The 24,415-nt window shown below is 44.8% G+C and overlaps 1 protein-coding gene and 1 long non-coding RNA gene across 4 annotated transcripts in view; both read right to left on the bottom strand.

The window, feature by feature from the left end:
- LOC148400075 (uncharacterized) overlaps positions 1–2,053 on the bottom strand; it is a 30,945-nt gene extending 28,892 nt beyond the window's left edge. The window contains exon 1 of the transcript XR_015857755.1: positions 1,437–2,053. The gene's annotated coding sequence lies outside the window, so the exon portion shown is untranslated. The remainder of the gene's footprint in view (positions 1–1,436) is intronic.
- Positions 2,054–4,918: 2,865 nt separating this feature from the next.
- Positions 4,919–24,415, bottom strand: part of LOC148400074 (uncharacterized) — a 33,271-nt gene continuing 13,774 nt past the window's right edge. For 2 of the 3 annotated variants that reach the window (XR_015857497.1, XR_015857499.1), the window contains 2 exons: positions 5,759–5,826; positions 4,919–5,498 (listed from right to left, as the gene is read on the bottom strand). This is a non-coding gene — a long non-coding RNA (uncharacterized LOC148400074). Of the gene's footprint in view, positions 5,499–5,628; positions 5,708–5,758; positions 5,827–24,415 lie in introns of all 3 variants that reach the window. The other variant, XR_015857498.1, reaches the window with a different exon arrangement.

Below are 24,415 nucleotides of genomic sequence, written 5' to 3'. Positions count from 1 at the left end.
CAACCTTGGACTTTGCCTTTTCTGAATGGAGACTTTCCGCTCTTGAAGGGCCCAGCGCTGTATTGTACTTTCCTGAAAACAGAGCTTTTTGAACAAGAATTGTGCTTGAACTCAACCAATCTGTGTAAGTCTAATTTCTGCTTCAGTGTCTTTGCATTTTCCTGAATCTGAAGAAATCAAACGAGCACGCAGTGAGTAAATTGGATAACAGGTGATTGGCAAAGGCTTTTGCCGTGAGGCGCAGATAACGCGCTCCCTAAATTGTGGACAGAATCCAGCACAAGGAAATAAATTATTCAACATCGAGTGTCTGACACTGTGCTAATATAATAACGTAAACAATTATGCCATATTGGTACAATTCAAAAACAAAAACATATAGGCTGTTTTTTAAGAGTTTTTAAGAAAAAAACGTCAGATATACCAAGTACGCCAAAAACCCTAGCAACATATTTGATATGAACGCTGTTAAAATCGAATCAGTTACATAGATACAATGCAAATGATCCCATATTAGTAAATAATTTTTCAAATAATGATTAAGATTGTGAATATGAAGTGGATGTTAAAAAAAATCAGCTTTTCCCTAAACGATGTAGCCAGTAAAACATGACAAAGAGAATATCATGTTTATGGAGGTAGATTGGGGTCAAATATTTTGTACTTGGAAAAACAAAACTCGTACTTGAAAAATTCTGAAAATAAACGTGCTGAGCTTAACATTTGAAAAATAAAACAATATATTAAAATAAAAAATAAAAATACTTGTTTGAAGGTTGTTTTTAGAGTTAAAAATAATTTTGCTTGGCCTTGGTAATTTTTTTGGATGAGCTATTTATTTTCAGGTTTCACCTCAATTTATTTTTCAAGATTTGAGGTCTTCTTTTTTCCAGTTGAATGTTTTATATTTCCAGATTCACTTTTTTACTCAGGTTCAACTCTTGTTTTTTCCAGATTCTGATTTTTTTTTTTCCTTTCAGGTTCAAATCGGGGCGGCTTGGTGAATACCCATTTTGGACAGTGCTGAGCATCAAAAGAGATTTAAGGGCAATTGATTTAGACACATTTTGTATGCAAATCTGAAAGTATAAAACATGCAACTGAAAAAAAGATGTCAAACCTTGAAAAATAAATTGAGGTGAAACCTGATAATAAATACTTTATTCAAAAAAATTAGCAAGGCGAAGCAAAACTATTTTCAACTCTAAAAAGCTTTCAAACAATTATTTTTATTTTGAATACATTGTTTTATTTTTCAAGTTTTAAGGTCAGCACGTTTATTATCAGATTTAGGTTTTATTTTTTCAAGTACGAGTTTCGATTTTTCACTTACAAAACTTCTGACCCCAATCTACCTCCATACATGTTTTTCTGTTACCACGCCGTCAAAGTCTGGGGGGGGGGGGGAAAGGTGAAGGGTGAGAATGAAACGATACCTCTCTCCGTTTGGCTGAGTTGGACGCCAGCACAATCCGGTGGTGACTGAAAGTTGTTCAACTTGTCCGATAGATCCTGTCGTTTTATGCGTTTGAGAAGTTCCGACAGCAGTTCTGTTTTATCTTGCCTTAGCTCACCTCTCTCGGTCAAACACTGGAACAATTTGTATCCGCTGTCGATCGTTTCCGACACCCTTCTTCCAACTTTGTCTAGGCACAGATACTTGAGACTGTCGAGCTGTTCGGTGGTAATATGACTGGATATATCCAGTAAAAGTGCATTGAAATTCAAAGAGTCCATAGCTTGGACACGGAGAAGTCTGGAATTGTCGTCCAGAAAATAATTTTACTTTCACTTCCGCGTGCTGAGTCAAGACTGTCCCTTAATGGCGAAGTTGAAGAACGGTCGACGCATTATATAAAAACAATTTTGCCTTTTCACAGAACTTTTAACTGCATAGTAAATGTCAAACAGACGCGCACTGAATTCGCAGTCATCATACGTGGATACCAATAGTGTACACTGACTGCCGTCAAATCGACCCGTCATAGATATCCATGATAATTGTAGTCACCGGTGTCGTCGCAGGTCGGCCATCTTGGGACAGAAGACCGCTCTGGTCCGCATGTTGTGAGGTTGAGGCAAAAGATGGAAAGCCAGCAGCAAAAGTCACTATTTTTACGTAGAAAAAATTATTTTGTGGTTGAAAATATAAAAAAATATTGTTGTGGTTTTGTTTCCCCAAACTGTAAAAGCAAAAACTATATCTTGAAATTATATCAATTTCCAGCCTCTGCCAGTCTTGAAATGTTAAAGCTTACGTATCACGTTAATAAATTTGTTTTACGTTTTACTCATTCAGTTGGGATATATATAAAGTGGAACAGCGGTGCTTTTGTCTGAATTCCTCGTTTTGATAGCATTACAGGTCCCACTTTTATACTTGTTCTGAGGTGCGGCTCAGATTAAGTCGTTTTGGTGCTGTCTCTTTAAATGCATATGAGATAGCGCAACCCTACTCCCTTTCCAGTCGACATATTTGTAGTTTTTTATTAGCCGAGGTGGCGTTAACTTGCGCCGCAAACTTTTTGATTGATTAAAAGATGTCAACGGCAGAAGACTTGTCTAAATCAAAGTGTAATGTTTGTTATTGTTCATTATGGGAAGTGTGAGGGCGGGGGGTCCGATTGAGCAGAAAAAGACGTCGAACGAGGGCGTGAGTGAGACTGCCGATGCTTTGGAGTCTACGTGTATCGAGTAATCCAGGAAGTGTTGAGTGGAGCGCGTGTCGAGGCATGTATTATTATGGAATGGTGACGTCATCGATAACAGATGAGGCCTCGTCTGCTCGACGGGTGCCGTGATTGGCCGACACACAGACGAGGCTTCGTCTGCTTGACGGGTGCCGTGATTGGCTGACACGTAAAAGCGGCAACGCGTCTTCTGTCTTGCCCGCGCAATTCGAGTTTCTATGGTTCAGTACGAGATTTTTTTTGCAAACAAACCGTTCTCATGGAGCCTGCGAGAAAAAGGACACATTTCCCAGTGTGGGAACATTTTGATCTCATTTCCCCAAATAAGGTGTTTTGTATGGTGCCCTATTTCATCGAAGTTTAGATTTATGTATTGCATTCCTTTCTAAGGTGTGCCTGATGGTCCAGTGAATAAGCTTTCACCACCCGCGGCCTGAATTTGATTCCCGGTTAGGGAACCATATGCAGCCATAGGGGGCACATTCGGCCAATTGTGATTCGGCAAAGAATATTGTTTTTGAGTAAAAACCAATAACCATCCCCCTCAGTTGCACAAGCACTCCTCTTTACTGTTCACAAGCACAACCTCAAGTCATCTTCATCCATAAGCATATTAGTCTTTCCTTGTTAAAACACAGCAGCCCTTCAAAACAAAACCCTGCGATCATTTTCTGCGATCCTCTATTAGACGTCTATATGCTACCCAGACGTCTCGGCTAAAACACGTCTAAAAATGGTCTAAAAGTGTAATAAATATAGACATCTATGCCGTTGATGTCTATAGCATAGACGTCTATTAGACGTCTATACTATAGAGGTGTACGGGATAGACGTCTATTAGACGTCTATACTAGGGACGTCTACGAGATAGACGTCTATTAGACATCTAGTACACGTCTATATGTGAAGGTTTTTTAGACGTCTATGGGATAGAAGTCTATTAGACGTCTATATGTGAAAGTTTTTTAGACGTTTGAGTAGATGTTCGAATGATGGCTAATGGCTATTAGCGCGATTCATCCATAAACCTTCCCAGAACACCTGCGCCGTCACGATGTTACTGCCGATGAAGGCGGACACGCGCCACATGGGAAGCGCGCACGTCAAGATGGCACCAAAGAAGTAGTATTAGTATTAGCGCGATTAGCGCTAATAGCTAGTGATCATTTGAACATCTAGATGTCTATTCAACATTATGGTTCTCTTCAATACATTTAACCAGTGATCCTTACCTTTGTGTAGTTCCAGGATGTTGTGAAAGAGCCTTTGATTGGCGATGGTCCAGGGCAGGGGTGGGCAATTAATTTTTACAAGGGGCCACATGAAAAACCTGAGTTATGTCAGAGGGCCACACCAACGATAATTTAAACCTGCTCAACTTTATTCCATTGTAAGCTCGTACTGGTAACTAGAAGACTACAATTATTCTGTTTATATTTATATTAGGCTATGTGAAATTGTGTATAGGTCAAATAGAAAAATCATTAATCAGTAAAATTTATTCTTAACTTCTTTAACTTTTCCTCAAACTGTGAATTACAACACATTTATAGAAACATATCAATGTGTCCTCAACCCGCCTTGTTACGGTACGTCGGGAGAGTGACACATTCTCAAATGCACTCTTTTTCTCCGGGCATATCAGTGCAACAGAGTCCAATAATCACTCCTTCATAAACTCTCTGTCAGTAAACGGCTTACTTTTTCTGGCAATTTTGCGGGAAATGACAAAACTTGTCATGACCGCTGGATCTCTGTGGGTGTGAAGTTTGATAAAAAGTCGTTGGGCTTGCAGTTTTGCTAGCAATGCATCAGCCTCTGTTGCGCGCTCTTTATTAGACAGATTTCTGTATTTTTCCTCATGCTTGGTTGTGTAGTGGCGACTCAAATTATATACTTTAAACACAGCGACCTGTGTGCCACAAACCAGGCATACGGCTTTACCTTTCAGTTCTGTAAAGAAATACTTGGCAGTCCATGTCTTGTTGAAAACACGGCACTCCTTGTCAACTTTTCTTTTCTTCACGTCAGCACACATTTTGAGGGCAGCATTACTTCGCGCTGTTCACCTACACCCACAGCTCACATGCACGCACGCTACACGGAAGTGTGACGCCTTTCAAAATAAAAGCAGCACAGTTGTATTGCATGTACGACACTGATTTTTTTTATTTATAAAGTTGTAATCAAATGTGATTTATGATTGTGGGCCGGACAGAGACGCACAAAGGGACGGATATGGCCCACGGGCCGTATTTTGCCCGGGTCTGGTCCAGGATGTGAAAATTTACATTTTTTAATATAAAAATAGGTTTCAGTAACAGTCATACTTATGTTTGCTGCAGATATAAATACACCTTTTGATGTTAAAATTAACCAAAACGATAATTGAACCTAAATAAAAACATTTTTTCAAACATTATCCAACCATCACACATATAACAGTGAAATGTTATTAAACCATATGTTTAAAAATGTAAAAATATACATCCAATATTAAAAAATGGGGGCTGTTTTAATAGAACAAAACTACTAAGTTACAATATAAATACGTATATACATATTTTATGTAGGACATATCAAATAAACAAAACAACCAGCTCGGTGAAACACAAGGGGGAAACAATATAAACATCACTCTCTTGTGGGGTTTTGATAGCCCCCTTTGCTACTCAGCGCTGGAGCCTGTTTTAATTTTAAAGCCATTGCGGTCCTTGTTTCATGTTCCTCTGTGCGTGTCGCCAACAGCTTCTACAGAGATGAACTCGATGGACATCAGGCATCACCCATTGTAACCTTGGGATTACTCTGTAAAAGAAACATGAACATGGACAAAAAACAACTACCTGTAAAATAGTTTTTCCTTGATGTATGTCATGTCAGTCGCAAATTTCGAACATAAAGCACAGGAACGAGCAGACAAGTTTTTTTTATTTACCAGAGCTTTCAGAGCAGTCTTCTTGTGTGCCCTCTTTGCACAAGTTTCACCACCACGCATATTGTCATTTGTGTAAAATCTACAGCAGGAAAAAATGTCAACATTGAGAGCAGCCACCAACTAATTATACCTGTCCATGGTCTTGGAAACATGCAGGTCTTCAAATCAGCCCCTCCCAACACAAGACTGCGTTGCAATCTGTATACAAGGCATTATAAACAGTGTCAGAAGAGTGGAATTACGTAAGAGTAGACAAAACTGAACTGAGGACTTTTTTTCTTGTAAATCAAGCAAAAAATAACTGAAAAGTCAGTTACTTTGACAGTAAAGAAATTAAACCAAACAGAACCCTACAGGTTCCATTTGTAAGCTATCAAGAGTGATGGGGGGGCAGCCAAAATTTTGACTAACCAATTCCAAGCTTAATCATTCTGTCATTCAGTCTTGCATCGTTTGTCATTTATTTCCTTGAACATTAAGTCAAAGATCTCCAGATCAATCATGGGCAACCGTCCACTCTGCACGTCACATTATGAATGAGAGTTGAGGCTCCTCAGCCCATGGATTGCCAGAAGGGGCTCCACGATGACCTTCAGAAACTCTGAGAATGTAGAGAAATAGAAATAAAATACTCACTTAAATTACTGCAGCTATGACCTCTTTTTAAATGACTAAATCCTACAAAAAAAAAAACCTCTTACTTTTCCCTGTGATTGGCGTTTCACACTCACTTCCTAGCTGTCAAAGAATGAAGCAAGTGTTAGCTGCAAGATTCAAATGAACCATTTTCCAATGATAAAATTTGCCCTGTTTGAAAAAAAAAAAAGGATGGCATTCTGTCTGTGCCTTTGAATGTGGTTCAATTTAATTTTGCTGTTGTACATATCCAATCACGTTATTTTAAAATAGTACTGATAAAATTACTTTTTCTACAAGTTATTCAAATGATGAAAATATACAGGCTGAACCTGGGTTTAATATTTCGTATTTGATGGATTTAATTTTTGTTCGTCTATGTGTGCCCTGCGATTGGCTGGCAACTTGTTCAGGGTGTCCCCCGCCTCCTGCCCGATGACTGCTGTGATAGGCTTCAGCCCGCCCGCGACCCCCGTGGGGACAAGCAGTATAGAAATTGGATGGATGGATGGATTTAATTTTGTGGTCTATTTTAGGTTATTCCACAGCCCTAATATCAGGTTACCGAAATAACCACACTTCACACGGATCAATGGTTGTTTAAAACAGAGCATCACAACTTTTGTGCAATAGTAATAGAGTATAAATTTATACAACTTCTCATTCCTTTTCAAACAGGTAGGCTCTGCCTATTTTGTGCAGTGGATTTTTTTCTGTTTGTATCAGTTGTTTGTACAGAGTCATAGTTTGAATGACTTACACCTTGCTTGTGCTTTTGAGTGTATATTTCTTCATTTGATTGGTTATGTGTGGTTTGCCTGTTTGAAACGAATGAATTCAATTCAATCCAACTTTCAGAATGGTCTTGAGTTTAATATTTCATATTTGACGATTTATCTTTGTTGTCTAGTTTAGGTCTATGTGTTGACCTAAAATAGACACACCTAAAATATGCATTATTTTAGGTTATTCTATAGACCTAAAATAGACGTCTAAATTAGGTTTATATGTAGACCTAAAATAGACGTCTAAATTAGGTCTACACATCGCCCTAATATAGAAGTCGATAAGGTTACAGAAATAACCACACTTCATCTGGATCAATGGTCGTTAAAAACTAAGGAATGCAACCTCTGTTCATTATTTATATAACCTACAGCTGGTTTATGGTTTAATATTTCATATTTAATGGATTTAAATTTGTCGTCTAATTTAGGTCTATATATAGACCTAATTTAGACATCTATTTTAGGTCTATATAAAGACGTTATTTTTATAGACGGAATGTTCCGTCAACTTTTAGTGTCTTCGCTGTGAGCCAGTCTATTAGACGTCTGGTCTATGTATAAACCTAATTTAGACATCTAAAATTGGTCTCTGGATAGACCTAAAATAGAAGTCCAAATTAAAAGCATCAAATATGATCATATTTTGAAATTTTAAAGTCTGAACCAGCAGTAAGTTGTATAAATAATGTACAGAAGTTGTTTGGATTTGTGTTTAACAAGCATATTGATCCGTACATGTGAATTGGTTATTTCTGTAACCTGATATAGGTGTCTATTTTAGGTTATTTTATAGACCTAAAATACCGTATTTTTCGGACTATAAGTTGCGTTTTTTATCATAGTTTGGGTGGGGGGGCGACTTATACTGAGGAGCGACTTATATGTGATTTTTTTTCACAAATTTTCAAAATTTAAAAAATGAAACCACGATAAACGAACTGCGATGTGTCAAGGGATTACTGTAGTTTGAACTGCAAGTGACGTCAGCAGCGCGGCGGTTGTTTACACAAAGGACTAAGGAGTTGGTCACGGGATGACGAAGATGACGAAGGGCCCCACGTACTACCGGCATCATTAGCAGCTTTGTTTGTAAGTGACACAGAGGACGAAGAGTTTAAAGGATTTAATGATTTGGAGTGACACAGAAGGTTTGAAAAACTATTATGGCTTTTACGCACGCCCGGTCCTACTCTACGGAGCTCTCTTTCACCTCCGTGGATGGAAGTCGGGGGCCGGCGCTCGGCCGGGTGGCTGTCCGGGGACGGTGGATGGGGCTCGGACATGGCTTTTACGCATGCCTGGTCCTATTCTATTAAGCTCTCTTCCACCTCCGTGGCTGGAAGTGCCACTTCCGGGGATGGAAGTCCACTCCGCCACTCACCTGGAAGTCGACGCCGGTGCTTGGGGTCATGTGGCGGTGAACTTTTTATGTTATAGTTATTTGATATATTTTATTTTGTGTAGCAACTTGTATATGTTTTTATCGTTACAGTTCAGTAGTTGTTGGCTAGTTGAACTCTTGTTTTGTTAAATAAAAAGCCATTAACCAAACCCACGTCTTTCCTGGTATTTTGATCGATGGATTTAATGATTTGGAGTGACACAGATGGTTTGATAATATTGTTGTTTACGTACATATGATAGTTATTTGATATATACTTTATATATCGTTATATGGGTCTGTGGAATATTTAGAATATTTAGATGTCGGCGGCGCAGCGCATACGCGGCATCGTTTCCATAAAGGACGATCGATGGATTTAATGAATTCGAGTGACACAGATAGTTTGATAGTTTATGTAATAGTTATTTGAATAACTCTGAATGTTACGTCAGGCCCGTTCTCAGCTCTTCGTTTGTGTTTATGTCACGTTAGCATACCTATCGTTTAGCCTGTTGTTGCTTGTTCATGTCTGTTCTTGGTGTTGGATTTTGTCGAATAAATTTCCCCCAAAATGTGACTTATACTCCGGAGCGACTTATATATGTTTTTTTCACTTTATTGTGCATTTTATGGGTAATGTGACGTATATTCCAAAGCGACTTTTAGTCCGGAAAATACAGTAAACGTCTAAATTAGGTCCATATATAGACCTAAAACAGACGTTTAAATTAAATTATAATAATATTAAACCCAAATCCATTCTGTAAGTTGTATAAATAATGTACAGAAGTTGTGATGCTTTGTTTCAAACAACCATTTATCCGTGTGAAGTGTGGTTATTTCTGTAACCTAATATTAGGGCAATGGAATAACCTAGAACAGATGACAAAATTAAATCCATCCATCCATCCAATTTCTATAATGCTTGTCCCCACAGGGGTCGCGGGCGGGCTGAAGCCTATCACAGCAGTCATCGGGATGTAGGCAGGGGACACCCTGAACAAGTTGCCAGCCAATCGCAGGGCACACATAGACGAACAAAAATTAAATCCATCAAATACGAAATATTAAACTCTAAACCAGCTAGCTGTAAATTGTATAAGATTCAAGAGTTTTTATTCACCATGTTTGAGCGTGCCAAACAAGGAATTTGACTTCGGTACATCATAGCCTCTGTTCAACATTTAGGTGACTAACAGCACTCAGGACATGTGAAAAATGACAAATATTCTCAAACATCCCCTGATCTTAAACTCCCAGGAGGGCAAGGAAAAACTCAAAACTCCAGCTAGGGGAAATGAGAAACCTTGAGAAGAGACCACAGATGGGAGGGTCCCTCTTCCAGGATGATCAGGCTGCAATGGATGCAGAGAGGACACAGTACAAACAGTGTAGACAAAAAAGGTGTGGAGAGCAGGACGTTATTGTACAGCAATGACTCTGAGACTCTAAGAGTGTTGTGAGTTCATCAGAGCAACAGCCTGGGGGAAGAAGCTGTCTCTGTGTCTGCTGGTTTTGGCGTACAAAGCTCTATAACGCCGTCCGGAGGGGAGTAGTTCAAACAGACTGCAACCTGGGTGAGAAGGGTCTGTAGAGATGTTACTTGCACGTTTCCTGGTCCTGGACAGATACAAGTCTTGGACAGATGGGAGGTTGATTCCAATTATCTTTTCTGCAGTCCTGATTGTCCGATGCAGTCTGTGTTTGTCTTGTTTGGAGGCCGATCTACAGAAGTTGAATTGCTTTTTTTTAAACAACCAATTATCTGTGTGAAGTGTGGTTATTTCTGTAACCTGAGTCCAAAATTAAATCCATCCATCCATCCATTTTATATATCACTTGTCCACACCATCAAATATGAAATAGTAAACCCTAAACTAGCTATAAATTTTATAAATAATGTACTTAAGTTGTATTGCTTTGTTTTAAACAACCAATGATCCCTGTGAAGTGTGGTTATTTCTGTAACCTGATATAGAAGTCTATATTAGGTTATTCCATAGATGCCAAAATTAAATCTATCAAATATGAAATATTGAACCCTAAACCATGCAGCTGTATTTGGATGAGATTGCAATGTTGTATTGCTTCGTTCGAAACGCTAGGGGCAGAAACGTGCATAACTTGTGCGCCACCGTAAAAAAAAACAAGACGAAGAAGAAGTCGAAGTAAAAGTGTCCGCAGCATATACACTGCTCAGTCGACGCACGTTGCTTTTAAAAGACAAACTAAAAATATGCATATGCAAAAAGTGTATGTTGTAATTGCAATCTTCAATATGGAACTTGCATTTATGACAAGTCATTGCCTTGACTTCACACTCCGGAAACCATGTCAGATGTCAAAGTGCAAAATGAAACCCAGGTTTAACCTGTATATTTTCATTATTTGGATAACAACTTGTATAACAAGCAATTTTATCAGTACTATCTTAAAATAATGTGATTGGCTATGTACAACAGCCAAATTAATTTGCACCACTTTCAAAGGCACAGACAGAATGGCACCAATTTTTTTTTTTTTGAAACAGGGCAAAGTTTATTATTGGAGAATGGTTCATTTGAATCTTGCAGCTAACATTTGCTTCATTCCTCAACAGCTCGGAAGTGTGTCACGAACGGAGTGGAAATGGACCCCCCCCCCAACAAGGGACGGCTTCCGACGTCCCAAAAAACAACCCCCCACGGGGCACGCGGCGGGGCAGGAGGGAAGCGCACCAGTCCAGGCGACCCCACTGGTCTGTGACAAACCGCACTCGGCGGCCGCTTGGGGACATGAATTACAAGCGGCAGCGTTCAGGGGCCCAGGACCACAATCGCGGCACACACAGGGGACCTGAACCGCAATCGGCAGCAACTTGGTGGACAGAACTGCACTCTACGCCGTTCGGGGGACCTAAACCGCACTCGACGGCACGTCCGGGGGACCTAAACCGCACTCGGCGGCACACACTGCGGACCTACACCGCACTCGGTGGCACACACTGGGGACCTGAACCGCACTCGGCGGCACACACTGGGGACCTGAACCGCACTAGGCGGCACACACTGGGGACCTGAACCACACTCGGCGACACACACTGGGGACCTGACTCGCACCCGGGCGGCACACACTGGGGACCTGACCCGCACTCGGGCGGCACACACTGGGGACCTGAACCGCACTCGGGCGGCACACACTGGGGACCTGAACCGCACTCGGGCGGCACAACTGGGGACCTGAACCGCACTCGGGCGGCACACACTGGGGACCTGAACCGCACTCAGGCGGCACACACTGGGGAACTGAACCGCACTCGGGCGGCACACACTGGGGAACCGAACCGCACTCGGGCGGCCACTTGGGGAACCGAACCGCATTCGGGCGGCCACTTGGGGAAGCGAACCGCACTCGGGCGGCCACTTGGGGAAGCGAAACGCACTCTGGCGGACACTTTGGGAAGCGAACCGCACTCGGGCGCCCACTTGGGGAAGTGAACCGCACTCGGGCGGCCACTTGGGGAAGCGAACCGCACTCGGGCGGCCACTTGAGGAAGTTCTAATATCCATTGGTAGGGCATTCCAAAGCTCTGGAGCCCGAATAGAGAATGCTCTAGAACCTGCAGACATTTTCTTGGCCCTCGGTGTAACTAAAAGACTAGCGTTTTGGGAACGAAGGTTACGAGACGGAACATAAGGAACGACTAGATCGACGAGATATGAAGGTGCTAAGCCATGCAGTGATTTATAGGTTAGTAGAAGAACCTTGAAGTCACATCTTAAATGGACCGGGAGCCAATGTAAGTTGGCTAATATTGGGGTAATGTGATCACATTTTCTTGACCGTGAGAGCAGCCTCGCAGCGAAATTTTGTACTAACTGTAGACTTTTTATACTGGACTTAGGAAGACCAGATAATAATACATTACAGTAGTCCAGGCGCAACATGACGAACGCATGTATAATAGTTTCCGCATCCCCGGTCGAGAGGATCGGACGAATCTTAGCAATATTACGAAGGTGAAAAAACGCAATCCTGGTTATATTCTTAATGTGTTTTTGAAAGGAGAGCGTTTGGTCAAATATTACCCCGAGATTAGTTACAGTATCACTCTGAGTGATAGTACGGTTATCTATAGTTATAGTGGTTTCCTTAAATAAGTGTTGATAACGAGTAGGACCAATTATAAACATCTCCGTTTTATCTGGGTTAAGGAAGTTGAGAGACATCCATTGCTTGATCTCCGCAAGGCACGCCTCGAGATTACAACAGTCCCGCGGATCTGTCATCGATAACGGCATATATAACTGGGTGTCATCCGCGTAGCATTGAAAACTAATATTATATTTACGTATTATGTCCCCAAGCGGAATCATATAAATATTAAATAAAATCAGTCCGAGTACAGATCCCACGCAACATTATAGAGCTCAGAGGACGTATTGCCATGGACCACACGGTGCGTCCTGTCTGATAGATAGGAATTGAACCAGCTGAGTGCTGACCCTGAGATACCAACACAACTTTTAAGACGCCCTAATAAAATATCGAAGTCTACAGTGTCAAAGGCAGCACTAAGATCGAGTAGTAACAATACAGACGACGTATTTGAATCCATAGCTATGAGGAGATCATTAGTCACTTTAGCAAGTGCTGTCTCTGTGGAATGATTAGCTCTAAAACCAGACTGAAAAGCGTCATATCGATTATTAGCGACCATGTAATCAATAAGCTGCTGCGCTACTACTTTTTCAAGAAGTTTTGCTATGAATGGGAGGTTTGAAACTGGCCTATAATTACTGAGACAGTCCGGGTCAAGATTTGCTCGCTTAAGTAACGGTTTAATAATGGCGGTTTTAAAGGCTGTTGGCACTATCCCAGAGGAAACAGACAGATTGATTATATTTAAGACGGACGGTCCTAAAATTGGAAATAATTCTTTAAGTAGTTTGGCTGGAAGCGGATCGAGTAAACATGTTGTTTGTTTAGCCGCACTAACCAATTTTGTAAGCATTTCAAGGGACACGCTTTTAAAATTTGAGAGGGTTATTGCATGATCCCCAGCGCTAGTAACCGGCGGAGCGATTGGAATGGTATTCTTGATCTCGTCCCTAATGGACTCAATCTTTTGAGCAAAAAATTTCATAAACTCGTCAGTTGAGTGGAAGGAGCTATCGGGGGTCGGCCGGCGCAGAGTTAGCTTTGCCACTGTATCAAATAGGTATTTAGGATTGTTTTTATTGAGATTAATGACTTGCGAAAAATAACAAGTTTTTGCTAAAATAAGCGCATCTTTATATTTCAGGAGGCTGTCCTTCCATGCCTGATGGAAAACCTCAAGTTTGGTTAAACGCCATCTGCGCTCATGCTTTCTACATAATTGTTTAAGCGTACGTGTTTCATCTGTGAACCACGGAGTTGGCCATCTACGGCGAGTTTTCAGACGTAGCGGCGCCACAGAGTCGATGGCTTTTAATAATGTCGCATTGAATTCATTTGTAAGATTATCAATAGAGCCGCTGTATGCGGGAAACATGGCGGTTGCCGGCGACAGTAACTCAGATAGCGCAGTTGCAGTCATGGAGTTAAAATTACGGCTGCTATAATTCTGATTGCTCTCTTGTCTTTGACAAGGAACTAAAATTTCAAATTTTATTAAGAAATGATCAGACAGAACAGTAGTGTATGGCAGTACTGCTATATTTGAGGTTGCTAGTCCCCGGGATAATACCAGATCTAAGGTATTTCCATTCTTATGCGTTGCTGCCTGTACGGCTTGCGTAAAACCAAACGTATCGATTAAAGTCTGAAATGCCGAAGTCAGTGGTTCTGACGGTGAATTCATGTGGATGTTGATATCACCCATGATAACTACATCATCTGCATTTGTCACTAGATCAGCCACAAATTCTGAAAATTCATCCAGGAAGCCAGAGTAAGCCCCGGGTGGACGATAAATAACAGCAAGATAGAATGACGGTAAAGCAGTGGATCGCACAATGAGAACTTCAAATGTTTTAAATACGTGAATTGAGCGAGGCCTAAATCTAAGTTCAGAATTTGAGATGAGGGCGACACCCCCACGCTTTTTTCGAGGACGTGCCACATGCGAGCTCACAAAATTTGGAGGCGAGGCCTCGTTAAGTGGCAGCAGTTCATTAGGTTTTAACCAGGTCTCGCAAAGACCAAAAACATTTAGATTATGTTCCATGATAAGGTCATTAACGAGAACTGCTTTCGTATGAAGCGATCTAATATTCATAAAACCGAGTTTAAGTGCAATCGGTCGATCAGGGTACGTATCTATCGAAGGATTTTTAAACGGGATGCGAGAAAAATTGTGTTCTCTAGGCCTAACATCACCTCTCAAAAGTTTATTAGCGCGGTGGGATGAAACGACCGTGGGAATTTGATGATGAATATTTGTTACACATGTGAAGTTATCTAAAACAGGCACCGTTTCATCAGCAAGACCGGTCGGGACGGAGTGATTGGATTTGTCTACTACCCCAGTAGAAAGTGTGTTTATGTGTACTGCAGCACTATTTAAACTGTCGCGCTCTAGTCTACACGAGGAGCTATGTGTATGCTGAAAGTCTAGCCTAGCGCTAGTTAACTTTAACTTAACAGACTCCAAACCCATCCTCACAGGTGGTCTAATCACCTGTGCCCTGGTCTGCTCTAAAGTGACCTGTCATGAGTGGCTCAAACAGTAATCTATATTCCTAGAAAGAGTGAAGGTGCCTTCACGGTTAGGGTGAAGGCCGTCCTACCTCAGCAGGTCGGGGCGGCCCCAGAAGGAGGACCAGTTATCTATAAAATACAGTCCCTGCTTTTTACAGAACCCAGCCATCCATCGATTAAGGGAGACTAATCTACTAAACCTCTCATCCGTGCCTCTCCCAGGCAGGGGGCCAGAGACAAATACTCGATGCCGACTCATCTTTCTGGCAAGATCACAAGTCATCGCTATGTTTTTCTTTGTGATCTCTGATTGTCTCATCCTAACATCATTGGAGCCGACGTGTATCACTATGTCCGAGTAGCTAGCGTTGGTGGAACTACGCTGTTGACTAGGCCTAATGCGAGTCAGCTCCCTAAGATTAGCTTCTATGTCGGGTGCTCTGCCCCCAGGAATACACATTACCGTGGCTGGATTTTTAAGCGTAATGTTTCGGGTAATGGAGTCACCTATGACCAAAGTGCGAGGGCCAGTAGACCGAGTTGACTTTGGACGGCTATGCGTCTTACCTGGCTCATCGCGATTAGCAGGCCGCTTGGGGCTAATGCTAACCGGGCTAGCGGGCTGACTACAGCCCGCGTCTATGTCCGCCGCAACTACTGTTATCTCACTATTCTCCTCTAACTGGCGGACACGTCCCTCTAGCAGAGACAACCTCTCTAAGAGAAGGGTGCAGTTGGTGCACGAAGCCGTACAAACCCCTTGGTCCGCTGCCATACTTTGTGTCCGAAGACCGACGATCGATCGAGTGGCGTGAGTGCGCCGGCCGCCGGAAGTTCTATCAATGTCAGTCCAGGCGACCCCACTGGTCTGTGACAAACTGCACTCGGCAACCACTTGGGGACATGAACTACAATCTGCAGCATTCAGGGGCCCAGGACCACAATCGCGGCACACACAGGGGACCTGAACCGCAATCGGCAGTGACTTGGGGAATAGAACTGCACTCTGCGCCGTTCGGGGGACCTAAACCGCACTCGGCGGCACGTTCGGGGGACCTAAACCGCACTCGGGCGGCACACACTGGGGACCTGAACCGCACTCGGCGGCACACACTGGGGACCTGAACCGCACTCGGCGGCACACACTGGGGACCTGAACCGCACTCGGCGGCAGACACTGGGGACCTGAACCGCACTCGGCGGCACACACTGGGGACCTGACCCGCACTCGGGCGGCACACACTGGGGACCTGAACCGCACTCGGGCGGCACACACTGGGGACCCGAACTGCACTCGGGCGGCACACACTGGGGACCTGAACCGCACTCGGGCGGCACACACTGGGTACCTGAACCGCACTTGGGCGGCACACACTGGGGAACCGAACCGCACTCGGGCAGCACACACTGGGGAACCGAACCGCACTCGGGCGGCACACACTGGGGAACCGAACCGCACTCGGGCGGCACACACTGGGGAACCGAACCGCACTCGGGCGGCACACACTGGGGAACCGAACCGCACTCGGGCGGCCACTTGGGGAACCGAACCGCACTCGGGCGGCCACTTGGGAAACCAAACCGCACTCGGGCGGCAACTTGGGGAACCGAACTGCACTCGGGCGGCATACGAAAGTTAGCGCCGCAATCGGCGGCATTTGAAAGTCCAGGACCGCAATCGGCGGCATTCGGGGGAGTCAGGACCGCAATCTCAGCATTTACGGAGTCATTGCCACAATCGGCGGCACTCTGAGAGTCATTACCGCAATCAGCGGCATTCGAGAAGTCAGAGCCGCAATCGGCGGCACCAGGGAGCCAGCACTGTGCGCAGCTGCAGGAGCCACCAAACGCTGCAGCAGTGGGAGCGGGGCCAGGGACGATCGCGGGGCCAGCGCAGCTGGCTCGAAGTCCAGCGACGGCCGCAGGTCCGGTGACGGCCGCAGGTCTGGTGACGGCCGCAGGTCTGGTGGCAGCCGGCTTGAAGTCTGGCGACGCCCGCGGGTCCTGCGAAGCTGGGGTGGAGCCCGATGGCGGCCGCAAGTCTCATGCCGCCGGGAGGCACTCAGATCGCGGCGGCGGATCCGGCGTCACGGTAGCAAAGTCCGATGGCAGCCGTGGGTCTGGCGTCACGGGAGCAAAGTCCGATGGGGGCCGCGGAGCCCATGGCGCTGAAACATGCTCGGACGACGGACGTGGATCGGGCATCGCAGCGGGAGCTGATGGAGGAGGGGGGTCCAAGCGCTGGTTGCTGTAGTGGTCGGATCATTCTGTCACGAACGGAGTGGAAATGGAGCAGGGCGACCAAGTGCAGCTTGGACCAGGGTTTATTGGCGGAACTCAAAATACAGACTCGGTAAACTGACATAACTCACTAACAAAACCTCACAACAAGACTGACCGAAAAAGACGTGAAACAAAAAGACAGGATGACATTACCAATGACAGCAACAGGAACCAAAAAGACATCATGACATTAACAATGATCCGACAGGGATTGACACACAGACAGGACTTAAATACAAGACGGGTAACGAGAGGCAGGTGACTGTGATCAGTACATTGATTGTGAGTTGACATAGGAAGGGAGGGGCGAGTACACAGACGGACAGAAACCATGACAATTTACATATAATAAAACAACCAGGCGTGACGGGTTGTGACAAAGTGAGTGTGAAACGCCCATGACAGGGAAAAGTAAGACTTTTTTTGCAGGCATTAGTCATTTAAAAAGAGGTCATAGCTGCAGTAATTCAAGTGAGTAATTTATTTCTATTTCTCTTTATTCTCAAGATTACTGAAGGTCATCGTGGAGCCCCTTCTGGCAATCCATGGGCTGAGGAGCCTCAACTCTCGTTCAGAATGTGACGCGGCGAGTGGACGGTGCCCATGACTGATCTGGAGACCTTTGACATGATGTCCAAGGAAATAAATGACAAACAGGATGCAAGACTGAATGACAGAATGATTAAGCTTGGAATTGGTTAGTCAAAATTTTGGATGCCCCCCCTGTTAGGTTACGGATTCTAGTTATTGATCTGACTCCAAATTGCGATCAACACTTAACACATAAATTGCTATGTCCTAATCCACACACTGGCGCACCTAACAATTTTGCGAGTTCGTTCTGTCAAAGAGAAGACCAGTAGATCAGTTAGACCAAATTTACCAATTATTTATTCCTGACAAAGCGCACTAATACAGGCCTGGGTCCCGGGTCCCTCACACTAAAACTCGTGCGTTTTTGTGACCACCAAAAGACGACACATTCTTCCGGGTTGCCCAGTTTTAAAGAAACACAATATGAATATTAAAGCATGCAAAATATTGTGAGATGATTGGTCGATGGCCATCTCCTCCCCGTGTCGGTGTTATCGCTGAGGTCAGGTGGTTGGATTTCCCCGCGAAGCCGGGCCACATAGACGTGCTGTTGTTCTCGTTCCTCAACGACCTTGAGGTGTTCTCGTCCGGTACTCCCTGTCTGGGCCTATACACAACACTTCACCGTCGGTCCTTCCTTCCCCCCGCTGCTCATGTTGAGTCACCAGGGTAAATTGGCCCATCGGTGGCAACGGGCCAACGGTTTTCTCGATCAACCGGACAGTGAGTGACCTAATACATGGAATACAACAACAACTGCATAAAATCATAACTGTAGTAAAAATAGCCACAGCAACAAGCACAGACATGATGAGGCTTTTCTAGCTTCCAAACGTTTTTATCCAATCAGACCAAATATCGGTGTGTACACCTGAATGATCTTTCATCTTTTTGTTCAGTGTCCTTAGTCCTTCCAACGCCTTAGTCAGTCGGCCTCCTGGTGCCGTGTTGTTTGGGATGAAAGTACAACATGCATCACCAAACATTCCACACACACCATGTTCCTTAGTCAATAGCCTGTCCAACGCAATTCTATTTTGGAACGCCATTAACGACGTTGCAGCCAATTGTTCATGAACTGCGGCAAATGATTCAGCTGTATAATTACCCAGTCGTTGGACATTGTAATGAAAGTAATTAGTACGGTCTACATTTTTATTGGGAGTGATCCATAGGAAGATACTTTCGAATCCCGGGAACACTTGATTAACAAGTTTATACTTATCTGGCACACCCCGGGGCACTCCTATAGTGTCAATATATGTTGGATCGTCCTCGCTCAACCACGGGGGCAAAACGTCTCTTTTGGGTCGCTTCAGGAGCCCCGCCAGTGGGGACTCCAGGTCCCAATTGAGATTCTGTATTTCAATGGGGACAACCACCACACGCATTATCAAAGACACGAGGGCACAGATACCTGATGCATTCTTCGGCAAGCGATCCTATAATTTGTCATCACCACACCACAACCAGATGTCACTGGTCTCCCTCTGCTCCTTCCATCACTGCTGGGTGAATTCTGGCATGTCCTGTTAAAGCTTGAAAACAAGTGAATTGGGAAAAAACTTTGTATATCACAATTACAAATTGAAACCTACTCACCCATTTCTATTTTACCACTCCCCCCTTTGACACATTCACCCAATGTGTCATTACGTATCAAAAGGAACCTGCAAAGCGTCCCCCCTCATCACCACACTCATTGTTGACAGGCCCACGGAACCTCTAGTTACCATCTGGGCCCCGGGACCATCACCCCAAGTCCTTGAAACTTGACTGTCCACCACACACACTCGGCAACACAAACAAAAATCATCGCACTCCTGTCAGTGAGCATATAGCCCGGCTGACAGCGCACATTTGTACACACAAAAACAGACATCAAGTATCAAAATAAAAACAGTCATAAAATGAATCCTGGCGCCCGCGGATCATGTCCTGAAAACCACGTCATCAACAAGTTCATCATAAAAACCAAAAGGGCAAGGGTTAACATATTCTTGTAAATCCAACACAAACTTTCCACGAATGCAATCGACAACCTGCAAGAATGAAAACAAGTTACGCAAGCAACGCTCAATCCGCTCCTTGGCTGGTGGCTGATGCTGCAAAAAAATCAAGTCACACAGAAAAACAAAGCAGAGCGTGCTATTGTCGCAAACACGTTCAAGCGTCAAACAATTGGTCACTGTCCACCTAGTCCGTCACCCCGTCGGGTGAGCTCAAAGTCGTCACACGTCAAATCGTCCAAAGTCTTGCTGTTCGATACTAGTTCTGTCTTGTCTGACCATATCACTGAAATGGGCCTTCTCCATCACACCGTTTTGTTGTCGATGGTGCCCCTGATTGATCATTGAGCCATGGTTACGGTCAGAACTCATCACTTACCAGTTCCAGACCCTCCAGTCTGTACCACCCCTTCAGGTGAGAGGAATTTTATCCTCAATTGCAAACACATCACCCCAACTTCAGACCTCTCTGGCCAATCATACTGCGCACACACAGTCATAGATGATCTCATGCGCACGCACCCATCCACACACTCGCAGACACACACATCCGTCTCTATCACTCAGCTCTCCTCCCACACTAAGCAAAGTTAGTATGTTAGTGTGCAGGCAAACATTGACTCCTAATAGTAACTCTTCACATTTGGACATATTTGTCAACATGACCTATTGTAAAATCTCCAATTCAATTTTCCATAAACTCGCCCATCAGATTCATCGCAAATTGTCATATATGTCTATCTGGGGGGGACGACTGTGGGACCCGCGTGTCAGGGGAGCCTCCATAACCTCAGATTGCTCCTACAAACTCGATCTCTATTAATTATCCTAATTAAATTCAATGAAGATGGGTCCGACTATTCCCTCTGGATTTTTACGTCATCATTTGGCTCTCCCCCTTTTTCCTGTTGTCTAGCTCAAATATGTTTCTCAGTCTGCTTCTCTTTATTGCCCTCTTGGCGAGTCTCACTCCCCCCTTTTTTCTCTTCCTAAAAATCCTGCCTGTCACACCATCCAGCACCTCTCCCTGCTTCCTTAAATTGTCACCTATTTCCACTCCTTTCATCCACTCCCTCGCGCAGTCTGCCCCCCTCTGCAAAGCTGCAGCTCCACACAGGGAGCGCCAAGCCCTCTCCCTAGAATGGGCAGTTTTTAATGTAATTTACGTCATTGCTGTCCAGATCTTCTATCCTCAATCTCCCTTGCTGTCAATCCCTGTTAAAATGCCAAAATGCCCCTGTTCCTCTTGACTGAATCCACTTTAGTCCAAATGTCCTATTCTAAAATGTATCTAACTCGACTTCTACTTCTTAAGCCTGACGAGCCAAAATATCAGATCTCGCTCTTGTTTCTTACCGTTTTAGCCTATTTGTTTTATCCAAATCTGTTCAATCTCTGACTATGATGCTTTTCTCTGTAGCTCTACGCATTATTCAATTTTTTATCAAATCTCCTCAGTTCTGTCAAACTCAGTGCACAATGAAGCTCCTGTCCACCTTGACCCAAGCTCCACCCAGTTCAGTAACGCCACAGCAAGGAGTGCGATTTGGCCGTTGGACACTTCCAACACCCCTGCATCCCAGAGGCCACACAGAGTGTCTTCCATGCCTTGGTCCGCCTCTTTCGGCCAACGATATTGAGGCCGTTTGATAGGCTGCGTCTCATCTATTCGGAGATCAATAGGGGCCACCGAATGACAAAACCCGACATCAAATGGACCCTGGGACCACAGTGTGTCGGGCAAGGCCGCCAGCATTACTTCAGCGTCCTCATGATCAGTTAACTCCCTACCGTGTGTGCGGGACACCAACATCATCTCCAGCAATCCTGTGTCTGCAATGGGTTGTTTAATTTGGTATGCATTCTGAGACTCAGACCAGTACAAATTAGGAATGTGAGTTTTCCGCCAATCGGTCTGTTGCAACAACTGCTTGACCATTGAGCCCAATTGTCTGGCCTCGTGTCCTGGGGCAAGAGCTAGCGAAATGTGTGGCACCCCTTTCTCTGTCATTTTGAACCACTGCATTTGTTCATATGTCAATTCAGTTGCCGCTGCGACTCTCTCTTTACCAGTCAAAATGGATGATGAAGTGAAATCCCACATGTGCCCTTCAATTTCTTCAAACAAATCATCACTTTTTTGGTCATAATATAGAGTGCAATGCAAAGGATCAACAGGTGGGTGGTATGGCGCCAGTGAGCAGATCCAGGGCTTCCACAGTAGGTAGGTCGAGAACACACCGCCACCAGCAGGGGTCTCTAGCTCCAGCCTGGCCCAGTAGATGGTTGCAGTTTCTGCTTCTGCCGGTAGGGGCGCCATCAGCCACTGACCATGTTGTTGTAGCTGCTGTGAGCACTGGATGCTGACGCCATCTGGAAATTGAATAATCACTCCCTCTGGCCCACACAGAATTCTGGCTTGAACGGCTGACAGCAAGTCCCTTCCCATCAAATTGATCGGCGTGTCTGTGGAATGGATGTATTTGTGCCACAGTCTACACCCTGTCCGGGTGATCACAGTTTCAAGTGGTTTGGTAAAAGGCAGAGTACGTGGTTGTCCCGAGAAGTCGACTAAAGTCGTTGTTTTCTTTGACAGTGAGGATACAGGAAGGGCAGTGTTTATTGATGAATCAGTTGCTCCCGTGTCCACCAGCATCTTCACAGGTTTTCCTTCCACTGTCACATGAAGCATTGGCTCCGCCGGGCCACTGCTTTCCTGGCTTCCCGGGCAGCCCTATTCAAATTGTCCACACCAGAGATCATCATGTTGGTAGTACTGACCTCCGTGCGTTTGTGGCTGTTGCCAGGGCCGTCCACCGGATGGAGCTGTTCCTGCCTGTTGCATCGGCGCCCCGGATTAATATGGCGGGCCTCCGGCTGGGCGGGTGGCTCCGCGCGGTCGATACTGTGGGCATTCTTTTGCCCAGTGATCGGTTTCGCCGCAGATGAAACATGCGTTTGTTGAATGGGGCTTGTATGTTGCCCTCCCCGGGTAAGCAGGTGCACTCCCTCCCCGGCCTCTGTATCCGCCCCGGAACTGGCCCCTTCCGCGCCCCACCACCTGAGGAGCCTGTGACATTTGCATTTCCTTTCTCTGTGATTTAGACTGTTTAGCTTCACCATGCATTTTTGCCAACTGTAATTTCAACAACTGTTTAGATAATGCGTCTGTCTCGTTTTAAACTTTAGCTTGTGACTCAGTGAACATTCTGCAGTGATGCAAAAGATGATGTTTAAATCGTTCTTCGGCACAAACCAGAATGTCAGGATCTGACATTAGCTGCTTCTTCACATCTGGCGGAAGTCCATCCACCAGCGCCGTCCGAAAGAGCACCTCTGCCTCGTGCGTGAGAGCCGGAGGGCGACCTGTGGTTTCAATCCAACTCTCCACACGTTACATAATGTTGTGCAGGTGTTATTTTCACATCATTAGGAAACATAGTGGGGGCCAGATCGGTGGGTTGTGGGAAAGTCAATTTAATGTTTTCAAACAGGGGCGCTGCTACTTGTGGCAAGGGCACCTCCCTCCCCAGTCTCGCTGTTCCTGCTGCTTCCTCAATCGCCTGCAATTGCACAAGGGAGCATGCTCCTGCCAACATCTGGCGCATGTCACCGAGTGTACAGCTCTGCCCACTCATCAGAGCCAAAAATTTGTTCAGCCACACCTTGCCTCCTCTGTGAAGTGGGGGCATCTTTTCCATCATCGCGGTCACATCACGGAGCACCATGGGCTCGTAGTGCTGACCGCCCAATGTGGTCACCAGCGGACACATCAATTCATTTTTCTGCACCTCGGCCTGTGTCATCTGTCCCTGACCACTCCGCAAATTATATTTTCTCTGTGTCTCTCTCTCTCTCTCTGTCTACGCTGCTCATCGGCTTGATCAATTTTCTTTTTTAGCTCCTCATTCTCGGCAGTAAGTCTATGCCAGCTTTCTCCTTTCGTCACATTGGACGGTTGAGGGCTCGGACCGGGGGTGGAGGTGTCCACGCGGGATGTGTCCACGCGGGATGTGTCCCCCTCCCGGGCCCGTCGCCTCTCTTTATTTACTGCTTGTTCAATCAACTGTACAATACTCTGATCCACCCTTTCGCCTTCACCCTCGACATCCACTACCATCCTGCCACCCAACGTCACCACCGGAGCCATTACTCCGGGGTCGCCGTACGGCGGCGGTCCAACATAGCTCACTCCGAGTGTCGGGGCACTCGGGTGTGTCACATCATGCAAAGATGGATAAATGCCCTTGTATTAATTTCTTTCCTTGTCTATTTTCACCGCTTTCTCTACCCTTCTTTCTCATGCTCTTGTTAGCCTGCAATTGTCTAAATCAAAAATGTTATTTTCTTTTAACTGTCTTTCTTTTGAACCTCTAAATCGCTCGTGTTGCTAACCTAACCTAACCTTAAAGAAAGGACAAACAGATTAC

The sequence above is a fragment of the Syngnathus floridae genome, chromosome 3 (assembly GCF_059516105.1).
Source record: "Syngnathus floridae isolate MCC-2025c chromosome 3, RoL_Sflo_1.0, whole genome shotgun sequence".
Classification (NCBI taxonomy): Eukaryota; Metazoa; Chordata; class Actinopteri; order Syngnathiformes; family Syngnathidae; genus Syngnathus; species Syngnathus floridae.
Note: the sequence above shows the minus strand (reverse complement) of the source record. Positions and strands in the feature narration are given on the sequence as shown.